Genomic DNA, 13,369 nt, shown 5'->3' with positions numbered 1-13,369 from the left:
TGCTGTCACAACTGCTAGCGTTGTGTCAGTGTGAGGGCTCTGGGAGGGCTCTGGGTCACTCTGATTACACTTAATTAGGGTGGGGCTGAGCATCAGGGCTTTCATTACGCACACTCAGACCTATAGCTACATATCCCTGTTGTTGCTCAATAATAATGTTCTAACTCAATATAATAAAATAATAAAACATGTCTGAAGAGATATGAAAATAAAATCTGCACTACAAATTAAAAGAATAAGGACATGTTTATATTACTTTTTAACCTAATTATCTGACTAAATAATGTAGCAACTGAAGTCTTGTATGTTGCTTGTATTGAGCTATAAATACCTTCTGTGTGTGTCCAAGACTGAGCATTATCATGTATTTGTGTGTGACAGGATCCAGGCTGTCCTAACCCAGACATACAGCTGTCAATCAGCCCTGGGTGACGCCCATCATGCTGGTATTCAGAAACCATGTCTGTAGGTTCTCCTTCCTTCCTCCCTCCCCTGCCTTAGCCTGGCCATCCTCCATCCGTCCTTCCATCCTGCCATTAGATCACACGGCCCACTAATTCTTAACACTTGTGACAGTTTCTCCCCCCAGTGGCAGCAGTGAGGGCAGAGGCCGCATGAGTGGCAGGTGCCATTAGCTGTGTGCTGACCGAGGGCTGGGACGCTTGACAGTGGAAAGGTCAGCCTCTTAACCACGCCAGCTGATTTACAGACAGACTAAACGCTCCAGATGGAGGGAGGAGGACCTCAGAGAAACCATCATCCAGCCAGGGTTTTATAATGAGTTAATGTATAAATGAGGACCACTAAAGACCTTGGCATAGCATCATTAAGTTATGAAACACACATGACATAAACAATCAATGAAAAATGTGTGCTGAATTTGATTGTATTTATTTGGAGTATTTCTTCCCTACAGGCCCATACACTATTCACTACTATCCACAAGGAAGTGGGCGAAATAAAATCCTTGGCAGTAAGCGGAGATGTCCATGTTGTTGTTGTGAGTGGGGTTGCCAGGGGTTTTAATCAAACAGAGCAGAGCAGCATGCTCCAGGATCACCCCTGGTCCTCTCCTCACAGCCAACCCTCCTCTCTTCTCTGTTCCACCAGGCAGCACAGTCTGATAAATGGATCTCCCCATACACATAAACAACATCCCACATAGGGCCCTTCCCTTCTCCACTCTTCCCCACTAATTCCTATTCATTTAAACGCCACATGGGCAAGCGCCACAGCCAAAGACATTTATTATTTAGCTGTTTTGTTTATGAATAGCTTACAGGTGGACGCCCGAGACCAAATGCAACGGCACTCGTAAATCACAACACCGAGTCGTTTCCTAAAGCCGGGGGAGTGCACGATTATATGTAAGTGTGTCTCAGAGGGTATGTGTTTTAGTGTGTGTGTGTGTGCGCAGGCATGCATGCGTGCATGTGCGCTTTTGTGTGTAGTCGTCAATTACCCTCCGTGCTCTTCCTCTCCCTGTTTAATTAGTAATGAGGACAAATATTTGTTTGTTCCACAGGAGAGCGAGAGAGAGGAGGGCTTGAAGCCCCTCTGGACAAAATTAAAACTAGCACTCTCTGTCAGAGGCTGCCTGCCCGTTCCCCACTGTAGACCCCACTGTTCTAGCTTTGTGGAAAGGCAGTAAGAAGCGCATGGTGGGGGGTAAACATGTAGGAACATCAACAACAGCAAGCAGGAAACTACCACAGCCGCCGCCCGCCAACCACGACACGCTACCACTTCATTTCCCCTGGGCTTATTTATCACTGCCCTGCCAGAAGATTTACTTCTGTCGTTTTTGAAAAGGAGAAAGTACACAGAACAAACATAGTCTCTGTTCTAAATAATATCTCACCTTGTACATTTGTCAATGTGACACTTTCACCTTTATTGAGTTACACTCTGGGGATTCGACTCTCTCTCTCCTTCCAGTCAGATCAGACTGAAGAGCTTATGTCCTGTAAAAGCAGTGTGCTGGAACTCTTCTGTAATGACTGGGTGGGAGTTTCCCCCCGTAGATAAGATAACAGTTGTTCTATCTCTAAAGGTAGACCCGTAGATAAGATAACAGTTGTTCTATCTCTAAAGATAGACCCGTAGATAAGATAACAGTTGTTCTATCTCTAAAGGTAGACCCCTCCACTCTTCTCACCTGGATGGGTGTTGAGAGTCCTGCTCACGTAGTCGGCCTGTGCCTCTGGGTTAGTTTTTCTGAGTAGCTGCGCTGAGGGTAGCAGAGCTTTGACAGTCAGTCAGTGCTGCTGTCCAGGGTGCTGAAAACAAATAAGGAACCTGCCTCTCAAACAAAAAGCTGGAGCTCTCTTCTGTAGTTGCAGCAGAGCAGGCCACAGGGGAATGAGGAGAGAGTACCAGAGGTGATGAACTAGGCTGTGTCCCAAATGGCACCTTATGGCGTCTGGTCAAAAGTAGTGCACTAAATAGGAAATAGGGTTCCATTTGGGTTGAAGGCCTAGTTTGCTCTGGTCTGCTGTGCCTGTGGACCCAGAGGTTTGGGGTCCAGGCTTAGCCAGCGGAGTGAGGGGATCTCATCAGGGCTCAGTGAGTAGAGCGGTTGGAGCGTTAGCAAAATGATTGATGTGCCCTTCTCCTGGGCACAACTGCTTCCGCTCTGCTTGTCTTTCATCTGGGGGCTTTGATTCTGTTTCCAGTCCGTCAGGCACGCAACTTATACCGATATGACAACAATGTGTGACACTGCATTGAGAGGCATTCTCAGACAGCCAGGCACCTTTGTTTTTTCAAACCGACCTCTTACAGAGAAGACGGCATATCTGCGTATTTTCATTTCAGGTGGTCAGATCTATCAAGCTGTGGGTCAGCGGGTTTTTGTTAACACAGTAGAGACCTGTGCATTATGCAACAACATACAGTATATAGGTACATTTATAATTCCTTAATTGAAGAAAGAACTTGATTTAGGGATGTACTTTGGTGAAAGTACATGCCAATGTACTGAGTTTTTTTCTCTAAACAGTATTTACAGCATTTACAGTTTGATGTCGACTCTCTGATCAGTCCTCACCCTCTTCTACTGTCACATGACTTTGTCTGGCCATTTTAACATTGTTTGAATGGCCTGATTGTAGCATCCAATAACTTTCTGTTGTTATGTAGTCTCTAGCTAGCATGGTTAACTAAACCCTGTAAACCCAGTGAGCAGTACAGACCTGTTAACCAGCCAGCACCACCTGAGTTTTTCTCAACCTTTGAATCATCCCGCCTGCTGTGTAACATATTATGCATACTCCACATGGCATGATTCACAACCTACACTGCTGCCTTCTGACATAGAGCAATACAAACAACAAACTCTAGCCTGGTTATTTTATTTCATTCAATTTGTCTTGCTTAAAAAACCAACAGGCCGTGAGCTGATGAATAACTCAGAGCAGGAGAATGGATGGTGGTGGTAGTGTAATGCTGAGAGGGGTAGCAGGTTCCGGCAGGTCTGCCACGGTAAGGTAGGGCCTGTCCCTGGGCTATCTACAGGCATGGTGTTCATCATGGTGTCTACCCAGAGAGGGGAGCCATCCATCAGGCCACATGCATCACAGATCTGGACCAGAAAGGGTGGCTGGACTAGAGAGGGTCTTATTCTGGAGAACTCTGGGTGATGTTGCAGGGACACTTTTAGGAGCTCTGCGGAACACTGGATGGGTGCTCTTGTTGTCTGGGGCACTTCACCGGTAGGTTGATGAGGGAGAATAGAAGAATGTAACAGGGATGAAGCCAGATCTTTGTTGGAGCCTGGTGTGGTCCACCACTACTCTCACCTGGTCCAGGAAAAGTCAAGTAAGGTGCAAGCTTACAAAAAAAAGGTGCTTTCTCAAACCTTAAAAGGTTCTTTGGCTGTCCCTAAAGGAGAACTCTTTGAAGAACCCTTTTGGGTTCCAGGTAGAAAGGGTTCTTCAAAGAGGGGCCAGCTGAAGAATACTTTTAGAACAAATTTTGAAGAAATTTTGAAGTATGAATAATTTGAAGTTGTGGGTAAAATTAAAATCAGATCTACAAAATGGTATGTTGTGGTGACAAATTACATTTACTCCACTAGATAAAGTGTTGTAGGTGGTAGACCGAAGGGAAATAGCTTATTACTGTGATAAATGCTGGTAGATTGACATTTTCGATTTGAAATAATTATTTAGCCAAGATCAGCAAAAAGGACCTGGTGCAATGAGATGATAAGGAATGAAGATCATGCTGATAAAGCAGATCAGAGCAGCGTTTTAGAGGCTAAGAATAGCAGAGGAACCTGAGCCATGGGTCACTGGAGGAACGGAACAGTGTCTTCTCACAGCATCCTGAGTCCAGAGAGAGAGAATAACTTAAAAGGAAGCATGCCATTATTCTATTGTATATGTAGCTACTCTATCAGTAGGCAGTGCGTGTGGCATATTCAAACAAATGGCAAACTCCTAGAGCGAACAGAGAGAGAAAATAAAGCTAGCATTACATTCTCTATACCTACTTTATATTGCCTCTCCATCACTAGAAAACCCCATCTATTTATTGAGTATGTCTTTCCCGCAGGCGTTAACTGTCTTAGAATGAACTAAGAGTTACTCACAATGAGTTAAGGCAATTAATGAAAATATAGGCCAAAAAGAGGTCTATTGATTGACAATATGCTAATAGATCGATGGTCTATCGTTCCCTTCTCTATAGAGTGTGTTCAAATCCCTTTATGCCTCTCCTCAACACTTTGAGGTGTAGTTAGGGACTCCATCGTATCCCTGTGCTGTCATAATACTCAACATAACAAAACCTGCTGACTAAATAACCCTTTACCAGTCAATCCACATGGATCCATACCCCAGCCCTCTCCCAAATGGGAAGGGAAAATTATATAAGTCCAGGTGTGAGTCAAGTGTCTGAGTTGAGTGTATAGTAAAGTGTTGAAGGTGATGGGAATAGGAATTGTACTCAAGGGTCACTGGAGCAGACCCTCTAAATTCTACCACTCAGTCCCCCAGCTCCCTGTAGTTTAAATACACACATCCCTGACAAGCATTGATCCTGTTCAGCTATCCTGCAAGTCAAAGCCCAGGAGATTGCTCTTAGCACTGGATTAAAGACAACTGGACACAGAGAGGAGAGGGGAGGGGGGAGAGGGTGGGAGAGGGTGGGAGAGGGGGGGAGAGGGTGAGAGAGGGTGGGAGAGGGTGAGAAAGGGGGTGGGGGAGAGTGCTGCTGGGCTCAATAAAGAAGACTTGCTTTATGACAGGCAAAATGCCTTATAACGGCTTGTCTCATTCTCACAGCTCAATACCTAATCTCGGACAAATTGTCCTTTGTCGACGACTCAGGGAACAATATCCCGCTCTAAACAAATAACCACACTTACTTTCAAACAAGCATTGATAAAAGCGAAGGAGAAATTAGTGCAAGTGCACGGGAGAGGCAAAGTCTGAGTCCCATATGGCACCCTATTGCACATAGCGCACTACTTTTCAGCAGATCATCATGGGCCCCTGGTCAAAATTAGTGCACTATATAGGAATAGGGTGCCATTTGGGACAAACCAAATGCGGGGGAAGAGATGCCACTGTAGTGGTCTAGTCTCCTGACTGCTCTGCTCCTGATCAGATGTCTCTATCAGTCTGTCTATAATGGTGGGCCACAGTGCTGTCGGCAGCTCTATTGTGTTTCCTCCTCATCCCTTGTTTAGGCTGTAATTAAACAGAACAATGACTGGCGGCCTGGGAGACAGCAGCGCTAATTGCTAGCAGGATGAGATGGTTTTAGCTATCAGGCTAGCAGCCCTCTCTGCAACAGCTGACTGCACCGTAGAGAACGTATAGCTGCCACCATAGCTTAGGCCTTACCCACTGAGCAAAAACTGGTTCAATCAATGTTGTTTCCACGTCATTTCAACCAAAAACATCTATGTGATGACGTTGTATCAACATGGAAAACTGATTGGATTTGCACTTGTGCACGTGGCATTAAAACTTGAAAAAGTCATCAAAGTAAGGAAATGTGTTTTTTTGTTTTCACCCAACTTTTAACCTAAATCAAATGACATGTTGATTTTTGGGGGAGATTTCACGTTGAATTCACGTTACTCTTCAACTCAACCAAATGAAAATCAAAACTAGACATTGAAATGACATCTGTGCCCAGTGGGTAGGCTCTACAACTTGAGTCCTGAGAGCCAAAGGTTCTGTGGGATGGATAGCTCTAACCATCAACATTCTGGGTTGTGATGAACAAACATTTCAGATGTGAGTGGGTTGAAACACAAACTTTCTTTTTTAGAATGAGACAAAAAACAGAACTTTGTTTTTGTGTCAGAAATCACAAAGTGTCATTGTCATGATGGTCATTGTTTTCCTCCCCATGTAAACTCAGCCTGACAAAACTCTCTTTTGATAAGAAAAATAATGGCCTATGTAGGTGCGTCTCGTTTGCACTTCCTCCATATTTTCACAGCTAGCGACTCCAACTCGTTTCCAGCATGCATAATATCCTGAACGTGAACTGTTTTGAATCGCTCCCTAACCGATGCCACCGCCGGGTCTTGGCAGGAGAGAGAAACATAAAGGCCTTTCCCTCAGCAATTAGAAAAGTACAGTTGTTTCGCCCTGGCCTGATGGCTTCATCGTGAAAACGACATGCTCCAATTAACACCCCCTTAATGCTACAGCCACAGACCCCCTACGCCCAGCCAGCCCTTTAGAACTGAGGAATCAAAGAGCCAGGAGGCGCTCTCGCCGAGGACGTAATTGGACCGGCCTCTGACCCTGTACCTTAAATCAGACCATTTGGAACTGCCCAAACACTCCCCCTTGCTAACTAGCTGTAGCTTCAAGCTCTCATTAGAAACAAATACCAGAGACAGCGAAGTGGGCACCGTCGCCACCGAGGGGCACAAATGACTACAGCGCCGACTGGAGCTTAACGTGTCAGAGAGATCTAATAGGATGGTACGCAATCAGAAAAGAAATAATCACAACAACATTTTCGTTAATGCTTGTCATTTGCTTGAACGCATGTATGGGAGCTGCTCCAATTAATGTGAGAGGAGGAATCGAGTCTGAGTCTGGGAAGCAGGACAATGGGTCATTCAAATCTGACCACAGGGCATAGAGACTGACACAGGATGAACAAAACTTTAGCCATGAGGGTAAAGAGGCATATGGATTTAAATATGGTTTTCATTACGGAAACAGCAACTTGTTTTAAGGGAGGCTGCTGCTGGGTAGGCAATGAAAAGTATGTGACACAAGGAGAAATGATAGCATGGCGGCCATTACTGTAACTCACTCAATGTTAATGAGACAACTTTGTTTACTTGAGGTAGAACAAAAAGCTGTGGAATGATGTTATTGTTTACACTATTACTCAGGTATAAATAGTTGAGTGTGGAGTGAATAGTTGAAGGACACCAGAACTTAATTTAATATCACTATGCATTAGAATGACTAGGTTTTCATGAGGATGAATATCATAAAAATGTTGTTGGTTAATCACATGGGAGAGAGCACAATGTTACATTATGCTAATCTCACTGCCTTTCCAGAGAAAACATATTCATAGCTTTATTATTCAGCCATTTCTGTGATTTACATAAAGAATGTATAATTAGATCATCCTCCAATGAATAAAGGGAAGAGAGAGAGAGAGACATAGCATAAGCACATTTCAGCAGGTTACTCTCTGTATGTATCACTGCATCATGATAGGTGTTGGTTGGTTGTGCTGCGTGCCCATTGATGATGCTGCATTATGGAGAAGAACAACCCAGCTCAATGAGTTCTGGTCCAGAGGGAGTCATCTGTTAGGACACCAGTGGCCAGGCAGACACACACAGGGAGAGAACCAACCAGAGCTGCTCCCACAGGGCTACAGGGAGACCGACAGTATTTATGGTGACATTTACTTTTCCTACCTGGGCGTTTTCTTTAAATCATTCTCAGCCGGGGAGGGCAGGTGACTTGTTCCATGGGCACACTGGGCTGGGAGGAACGGGATACGAAGGGAAGCCCAGTGTTTTTTTATGGATTTCCTTCCATTAGCAAAGATAAATGATTCCTAGGTCAGTGAAGTTATCCAAAGAGGTTTATGTGAGTCTCAATTGGAACCCTATTGCCTATAGTGCACTACTTTTGACCAGAGCTCTGTGGGAGCTCTATGAGCCCCGGTCAAAGGTAGGGCACTAAATAGGGAATAAGGTGCCATTTGGGACGATGAGGTAATGGAGCCGTGGGTACAGCCTACAGGAGGAGGTAGCAGCTAGCCAAGGTGAAGGAGGCGAGGAGGAGAGGAGGAGGAAGCCATGGAAAAGTGCTTTGTCAAGCCCAGTGGCAGGTGCTTTATTGCAGGAGGCATGATAATGAAGCTGGCCTACTTTAACCAGGCAGCATTTTTCTTCTTGCTGAAGTAGCTCTTCTTCTCCCTCTCTCTCTCGCCCTCTCTCACTCTCTCTCTCTCGCCCTCTCTCACTCTCTCTCTCGCCCTCTCTCCCTCTCTCTCCCTCTCTCTCTTACTCTCTCACTCTCTCTCAGCCCCACTGACTTCCAGTACCCAGTAGCACACTTAGGGTAAATTACCCTAAATGGGCTCACTCTCTCAGAGTGGTGAGGGCTGGGTGTCAACCCAGAGCAGGGCACTCTCAGGTGCTGGATGGACCACTCTAACTCTCTGCAGCTGTACCCAGGGCACCAGCACTGGCACAGGGGGGAAGGGGGCGGGCATTGCCACTTGGCCAGACTGTGCAGTACCAACACTGGGGTGGCTGTGGTCCTACTTCCCCTGGCAGATGTTGTAGTACACCAGTTAACTGTTTGATCATCTGTTTGGATCAAGATCAGTGAAGATGTGCTTGTTATCTCATGGGTTAATACTGTGGATGATATCAGAAATAGACAGATACTGCTGATCAACACACCTATCCCAATGCTTTTCTGTATGTAAATGTACATACTTTCACTCTCCTGGTCTTTCTTAGTACGAGGCGTCTTAGAAGATGAGTGAATGATGTAATATATATATGTATGGATTGGGAGCATATGAATGAATGATCATTACCATAACCAGTAGGGCAATGTCAAATGATTTATGCTAATTCATTAACATTTACATCAACAACTTGTCAATACCACAAAAAAGTTGTCAGCGACTTCATATGAGCTTTACCTGTATGTGCAGAATTTCAGTTAAAATCCAGACATATCGGACTGATCCTCATTTGGCGACATGACTTCTTCTTTAGCATCTAAATGGTTAAATATTTACTTAGGCTTTTATCTCTGGGTTTTAGTCTGGCGTGATACATGTTCATCAGAGAGACAGATCAGAAAAAGACTGGCTGTGGAAAACGATCCGGCATATTCGTCTCATTAGCGAGCCCATCAGAGTCATCCCCCTCCCAGATCCCAACTTAACTGGGATTTTAATTTGCCTTTTCCATCATTGTGTTATTGCCCAAGCCTTTATCTTCTCCTGGTTGTGTGACATTCTAGCTAACCTTGAACTGACCACCCCTTTGCTAATGACTTGAGTCTGTAGAGGAGAAAGAAAGGGGTGGTGCGGAGGACATGACACATGTACAAATTAAAAGAGAGCGAGGGCGAAGGGAGAAAAACCTTTCGATGGGGTTGAATTGTCTTCTATCGCTTCTCCAGCCTCTGTCCTCTTAATCCTTATGGCACAAATGAATCTCAGGAACGTCACCTTATCTGGGCTTGCCTTTCAGACATCCCCCCCCACCGTCGCAGCTTCCTTCACCTTCTATGTCTTTCACACACACACACAAACCCACATGCACACAACACACACACACCATTACTCCATTGGTCTGGCTGCCTGTGTTTCTAGGCAGAGTGATTAACATAATGTGGCCAGCGCTCTCCCCAGAGATCAGACAGGGTCATGGAGGCAGGGTCCATTCGTGTGAGTGTTAAGTCAACCCGTGTTGATCTCACCTCTTGATTTCCCTGTCATTATGTCGGCCCCACGTTTGATTTCAGACATGCAGATTGGGGAGCAAGAGAGAGAGAGTGGGGAGAGAGAGAGAGAGAGAAACTACCACAGGGGTTGGGCTTGCACTATCGATGTCGAAGCATGGCCAAAGACTGATCTAAGAACATGACTCTGAAGGAAGTTTTAATGATCTGGTCCCATTGGTGGAGAAATATGGTGTCTGAATCTCTCATCATGTCTATATCCTGTTGACACAATATCTTTCAACACTGTGAAACTGTCTGCAGTCCGATGAAGATTACAGAAAACATGCAGTGCACTATAGACTCTCCAAATGGAAATGGCATCAAACGCTGTTAAGTGTGAATTGACAATGTGAGATCTTAAGTCACACGTCCACCAACGGCTTTACAACAATTAAAAAGCGCTAATATTCTGCCACCATGATCGTGAAGATGATCCAACCATCAATGGTACCAGATTCAATCTGTAGCGCAGAAGGTCAGCATTGTAGCGTGGTTGAAATGTAAAGGTAATTTACGATTGAGCCGACATACTATAGCCTATGCAGTGTTTACAGTGAATGCAGTCTCCGCGAACGCAGAAACATTGCCTTTAAATGTAAATCACGCTATAACGCTGATCTTCTGCGCTACCGATTGAATCAGGCCTCTACTTCCAACAACAATAACAATTGCCAAACAGATAATTTAGCTAAGGGGCAAGACAAGGCAATCTCTCGACATAAGTGAGTAGAAGATCAAAAAAAGGTCCACCCAGCCATCCAGCCATCCAGCCATCCAGCCACCCAGCCACCCAGCCACCCAGCCATCCAGCCACCCAGCCACCCAGCCACCCAGCCACCCAGCCACCCAGCCACCCAGCCATCCAGCCATCCAGCCATCCAGCCATCCAGCCATCCAGCCACCCAGCCATCCAGCCAGGCAGAATTAGTCAGTCAGTGCTCCATGGCCCGACGCTCCCGACGCGTGGCCCTGTCTGTGGGGTGCAGCGACATAGCAGCACCACTTAAATACAATTGTGCTGTGACCCGGCTGCTGCCAGCCGACACTGTCTCCACTGCTATGCTTGACCCTTTTTAACTGCTCCTGGAGGAGACCCTTGACAGGCCCTCCCCCTGCCTGGCTGAGCTGAGCCGAGTGAGGGGGCGGAAGGAAAGGATGGAAGGAGAGGGAGCAGACAAGGACCAGAGGAGGATCAGGGCAATAGAGCCCTCGTCTCTCCTCGCCTGGCTGGGCTCTCCTCCTTTCCTCCTGGAGGGCCCTCCAGTCCTGCTCCAGGGGCTTGGAACGTCCAGGTACTGCCGACATGCCATCGACATCCCCCTCCTGAGCTATGGTAATGGGGCCAGGATGAACTCTTCAAGTGGCTTAAAAGCCTCTCTTGGCCAGGGCTTTTCACTGTACCGTGGGCTGGAGATGGAGTGGAACAGTCAGTTTGGATGGAGAGGTAAATAGTGGAGACAGAGGGTGTCAGAGAGGGGACCCCTGGGGCTTTTAACTGGGGGCTTCCAGTTATTAGGGCCCTCCTCTGGGGCCCCAGGTTACTGTTTCAAGGGCAGACAAGTGTGTGACTCTCATTCTCTACTGCATGACCTCCAGCTCAACACTCAACAAAGATTATCAAAAGAGAAACGCTGGCAGGCTGGAGAGGAGTGAGTGACGTAAAAGCTGCATCCCTAGATGACTAAATGTCAGGATGAAGTGTTGTAGTGTCAAGTCCTGACGTGCAAGTTTAGGAGCACTTAGATTGTATCTCCAATTATAGGCTGCATTGTGATTTTTTAAAAAAATGTTATGAAAGGAATTCAACACCCTGCGTAGAGAATGACTCACAGAACCATTGGACCTGGATCCCAAAATTCTGCAGGGTTTTATGAGTCAGCTCTTTGACCATGGTTACGATAAGCTCAGTGGTTGAAGTACTGAATGGTAAAACTGAATGCAACAAAACTATGACAAAATAGTATCCCAATGAGAACATTGTTCCGGTCGAATGTGAGTCTATTTCCTTACAGGAGGGGGAGTTAACCCCACCCTGTCACTTCGCACCTCTCCCTCACCACCCACCCACCACCCTGCTCACCAAACTCCCTCTTTCCCCCTGTCCCCCTCTCTCCCTCTCAATCTGGTGACACCATTGTAACCACTAATTAGAATTCTGTCACTAAGTAAATGCATTGTGACCGGCGGGTGACAGCTGTGCCTGGCCTAGCTTTTGGGGCGGGGGGGCAATCAACAGAGTGGCAGGCAGGCAGGCTGGTGACGACGGTGGCAGGATCCCTTTTAACGGGAGAGGTGCTGCTCTCGCCACTGACCTGACAGTCATTTAAATTACACAGAAGAGTAGGGGAGGCCAGCCCAACACTGGGGAATAATGCACTGACTGACTGACTGACTGACTGACTGATTCCTGTTTGCCCTGACAACTAGCCGCACTCTCTTCCCTTTCAATTAGAACAAGGAGAGGAGCGTGGGCCTGCATCGCCCTGCCTCAACCTTCACTAATCCCCCAGCAGGGAGGCAGGAAAGCAGGGAGGGAGGCAGGGAGGGAGGGAGTTAGGGAGGAATGGAGGATGGAAGCCAGGGAGGTAGTGAGGAAGGGAGGGATGGAGGCAGGGAAGCAGGCAGACAGGCAGGCAGGGAAGCAGGTAGGGAGCTGACAGATAAGTGGCCCCTCTCCTCTCCTCTCCTCTCCTGTCCTGTCCTCTCCTCTCCTCTCCTCTCGCCTATCCTTGTCCCTTGTCTCGCTCGGCAGTGTTAAGGTATCCAGGCTCCATCCCCTCGTCAAGGAAGAGGACAGAGGAGGTATCTAGGCTTGTTTGTCTGTCTAGCTAACGAGCATACTAACCAAGGCTTGAGTTCATCATTATTGTTAGTCACACAGTAGTGGTGGTGGATTGTGCCATGGAGACCACTTTGGAATACTTCTGTGTTTTACAGTCTCCAACAAGTTGATATTCTAGCATAGGGCGAGAGAAAACAACATACAGGACTTGTAGAGACTCACGTACTGTAGCTAGCTACTGTCTTGGCCTTTCTTTAGTAAACTCCGCAGTCCCACTGTTACTAGCACCACGCTTGACTCTCTCTCTCCCTTAGCTTGTTGCTACTATTGTATGCCATCAAAAAACAATACTCAAAGTCCAGAGGATATACAGGAGCTACTCATTAGACATTCCAATTCTTCTACCATTCAGAGAACATTGTCACGTTAAACCTTTTTGTGCATGAGAAATCCTTAAGAGATAGCTTTCCCGACTAAATGTCATCCTTTACACTGAAGCAGGCCCCCTTTCCCAAAAATCAATGAGAGCAAAGTGAGGAAAGAGGGAGCGAGGCCATTGGCCGGGCGGGCTGAGGAGTGTTTTATATGCAGAGAGCTGAGGACAGGGACC

This window comes from Oncorhynchus tshawytscha, linkage group LG10 (genome assembly GCF_018296145.1).
Source record: "Oncorhynchus tshawytscha isolate Ot180627B linkage group LG10, Otsh_v2.0, whole genome shotgun sequence".
In the NCBI taxonomy this organism is placed as follows: domain Eukaryota; kingdom Metazoa; phylum Chordata; class Actinopteri; order Salmoniformes; family Salmonidae; genus Oncorhynchus; species Oncorhynchus tshawytscha.
The sequence above is the reverse complement of the archived record's forward strand: the minus strand, read 5'-3'. Positions refer to the sequence as shown.